Below are 4,366 nucleotides of genomic sequence, written 5' to 3' on the forward strand. Positions count from 1 at the left end.
ATATGTTATTACTAGGTTGGAGCACGAGGTAGCTCAAGAAGGGAGCACCTGTTAGTGTAGTTGGGGGCACAAACATCACCAAAAAAAGTCGGTCACCTATCAAAATGAGATCTAGTTTTAAAGATCTTTGCGTGAGGATTGCAACGATGAAAACAAATTGACATTTAGAATCATGGTTCACAAGTTATTTTGTTATTTAAAGGATTTGGGGGGAAATGCACACGCAACAACAAGCATGTGCAACAAGTATGGAAAGACAATAATATTTGAAGTACATGAATTTAAAATGAAATAAGAAATCATACACAAAGAGAATAGCATGTGCAACAAAGCAACATGGCATCACATTATATAATGTGCAACATGAATATGCATACAATTTAAGAGTAGTATGAGCTGATTTTGTTGACGAGATAATGGAAGTGTTGATGGATAATTTTTGTATTTATGCAACTTCCTTCGGAAATTGTTTGTGCAACCTTAAAAAAATTGCATGGTAACCTTGCTTGGAATAGGGGAAAATGACACGTTAGGGTAACAGAAGGAATAATCCTTAGTCATAGTATTTTGGGTATAGGAATATAAGTGGAAAAAGAAAAGAAAATGATGTCATTGAGAGGTTATCCTACCAGAGGGGCGTGAGAGAATACGAATCTTCCTTGGGCAAGCAGGTTTTCTATAAATGCATCTAGTGCCCCTCTTTATGGTTTTGGAGTATTGGCGATAAACTTGGCGTGAGAGAAGACTTTGCTTGCTTTCTGCTCGAACACTTTTGCTGAAGACTTTCTGTATTTTTATGTGTCATGCTTTGTTTTGTCTTCAATCTAGCTATACTTAAGTGCAGCTGCTTGTATGTGCGTTTGTTTTACATATTCTGCTATCTCATTTGTTTGCATGCTATCTGTTGTTCTGATGATGTTGCCTTCATACTTATTGTCTAGCTTAGTTGTGCTTAAGTTTTGCATTCCTACTCACTACTATTGCTTCCGCAACTTCGAAGACTTCCATAAAAATCTCCATTGACCCCCTCTGGTCAATAACTAACAGTTTGTTTTTTTATTGACGATTGATACATCTATTTATCTGTAATGATTGCCATATTCATGATGCTTTTATAGCGAGTCATCTACAACAACTTTGTTGCTTCGATGATCATCTGTGAATGGTCATCGTTGGACTATGGGTCAATAACATTAGCTATATGACATCTTCTCTATAACGTTCTTCAATACAAAGATCACATGAGCTCCTCTACATGATTGTGATAAATTTGATATAAGTTATGGTGTGTTTCTTCCATTGTGATGAATTATTCTTTTATGATCAAACTATGTATGAATTTTTCTTTGGTTTATTTGTTGCATGATTATAACATATATGCTCTTCAATAGACTAAGGCATATCCTAGTGGCGGGAAGGGGTTGATGCCTTCCTACCCACCCAGGTTCAAGGCATGGTACTTACAATTTGGATTTGTTGCACCAATTATACTGTAGGGGCTTCCCTTACAGTCTTCCTAGCAAAAAAACATATATGCTCTTCAATCTATTAGTCTTTTCACTGACCATTTTTAGAAAAATGGTCCTAGTGGTTGTCATTGTTGATGGTACTTTTTTAGGGAGAGGCTTCACGACAGTGCTTCATCATCGATGGTGATTTGGCCCGGTTAAAAAATGCACTGCCTTTTTTTTTCTTGCCCATGGGTCAAAAATCACAAATTGCCAAGAAAGTATAATCGTCATGATCATCATTACTTCCTAAGTATGTGAATTTACTTGATATCCGCTGTCATTTTCTCCATGACTGTGTTATCATCAGCGTTAGCTACCACAGAAAAAAAACAATCTTTTAATGTTCATATGAAGGTTTCCACACAAAAGATTGTCCAAATAATGAGGGGGGCCTGCGAAAGTCCAGCAACTCACCATGTTCTCTCCCTGGGAGAAAAATGTTTACAAGGCCCGAGAAACATTGGAACATAAAGAAGTCTCTGGAATGAGGAAGCATCAGGGATCGCACCAAGCCGAAGCGCTCGTCAAAACACAAGTAGACGAGTGCAAGGTATCTTGCCGAGCTTTGCACCCAACCATGCAAGGCCGAGACATCTTCTCAGATGAAATGATGCGCCACGGTACATAGTTTGGCTTGTTTCTCTTCCTCTGCTTTCGCCAAGAGGCTTGGACAAACATGCTGGACCATAGCCATGTCAATGGTATTTTCCCAACACGAGAAAAACTACTTGAGACCGAGTTATATGTACAGTACGTAGATTAGTGATTAGACATGAATGCTCTAGTAAAAAAGCTCAGGAGGCCTTTGGGTTTTGAGGCAATGGCGATTTCAGAAAGCGATGGTAGAAGTGGTGGTCTAGTTATGTTTTGGTACAATAAGTTGGGAGTAACGTCATCAGAAGTACATAACAACTACATTGACATCCGAATAAATGAAGGTTCCAACAATGCATGGCGGTTCACAGGCCTTTATGGTGAGACAAGGATCGAGCTGGGGGAGGCAGCTATACAGCGAGCATATGTCTGCCGAGCTAGCACCTAGCAGTTGGTGCCTGCCGTAGGAGCTCGCTAGCTATTCACGCCATTCTTTGGTGGCCCTTTGATTGCTTGGATGGTTCTTTTGAGATTTCATAGTATGTAAACTACGCGCCGTTTTGGGTTGTACAAATGACCATCTAAGATTGTGTTTTGGTTACAGTGAGGTTGTGCTTGTGTTTTGAGGAGACTTGTGATGAACATAACACTCGTTTTTATTATGACCTATTTGTGAAATCTCATCTAGATGAGAATTAACAAAATCTCATCCGACTCCTATACTATTTGATTAAAAAAATTCACACAAATACTCACGTAAGATTCAATGATGTAGGAGTTAGATGAGACATGATTATTTCTCATATAATAAGAGCAGACACACCCATATCATGAAATCTTCGGTCTCTTTTGTCCACCGGTAGGGGTGACACTCCTCGGTCCAGAGAGGAGGGAAGCTGGCCCCTCTGCGACGAAAATTTGGTGGAGACTTTGTGGCATAGTCTTAGGTATCGGTTCTTAGGTTTTTTCTTATTGTGGTTCGGCCACTCATGTGCTGCTTCATGATGACAAACGGATGGGGGTACAACAGGCGCACTTCCGGTGCTTTGTTGGTGTTATTGTTTGTGTGTATTAGTTTTTCTTTGAACGACCTGTATAAAAGTTTTCTCTACACCTTGTATTGTTCGGCCATTTGGGGCGAAAGTCTGCTTTTGAAAAAGTGTGGTGAATTGTTCGGCCATTTGGGGCGAAAGTCTGCTTTTGAAAAAGTGTGGTGAGTTACTGCCAAGATTTTCGTGAGGATTTGATGACCTAAAGTGTCTTTGAGTGCCTAGTATACGAGTTTGTTAGTTATTTACTTCACACCATTCTTTAATTGATTGGCGTGTTCTTTCTAGATTGGTTTGATTGGTTGGTTTTCTTATCGGATTGGATATGTAAACTACATAAGCTTAAGGTTACAATGACAACTCCAGGTCAAGACGAGACTCACGAACGTGGAAGACCTAGCCCACACGATGCATGTAAGGTGGAGGAAGGAAAGCTCTCATTTCCTTCTATTCTCATATATTAGACTCTCTGTAGCCCACTATACATCATTTCAATCCCTTGCACGAGGTATACCCACCATGAATAACAATAGGAAGATATCGGGTATTTACCGACCATGTGCGGAAGATTGCAGCGTCGATGAATTCATCTCCGACTGCAGAGCTCCGCTAACCTCATCTCACCGTCAGATGCTCAAAAACCAAAGCTGTGTTTGCTCGTTCGGTCATTGTAGGTGGATTTTTCTCTTTTATGTAGTATACTCGCTGGATAGGTCCGGTTTTATTGCTTTTCTTCTTTTTTTTCACTGTGTTTTCCTTTATGGTTTCTATGTCTTTCTCTTTTACTTCTTTTTCTGTGTGTGTTTTTTACGTTTGTCATTCTCTTTTGACTAGTTTTCTGCGTTTCTTCATCGGGTTTCTTTGTTTTTCTTTGGTTATCTTTTTTTGGCGTTTTTTCACCATGTTCTTCGTTTACCTTCAGTTTCCTATTTATTGTCGTTTCTTCAATGGTTTTCATTGGGTTTTTTTTCTTTCTCTTTTTCATATACAGGTGGACACATTTATTTGTACACATTGAACATTTTTCAAATACATGTTTTCCAATTTTTTTATGCATGCAATATATTTTTCAAACAAACGTTAAGAATTATTTTTAATTTTTACTACTATTTTTAAAATGTATAATTCTTTACATTGTATAATTCAAAAAACAACCAAAACATTCTGTACATTCTATATTTCTTTTAAAATTTCACTACTATTTTTACAAAC

This window comes from Triticum aestivum, chromosome 5A (assembly GCF_018294505.1).
Source record: "Triticum aestivum cultivar Chinese Spring chromosome 5A, IWGSC CS RefSeq v2.1, whole genome shotgun sequence".
In the NCBI taxonomy this organism is placed as follows: Eukaryota; Viridiplantae; Streptophyta; class Magnoliopsida; order Poales; family Poaceae; genus Triticum; species Triticum aestivum.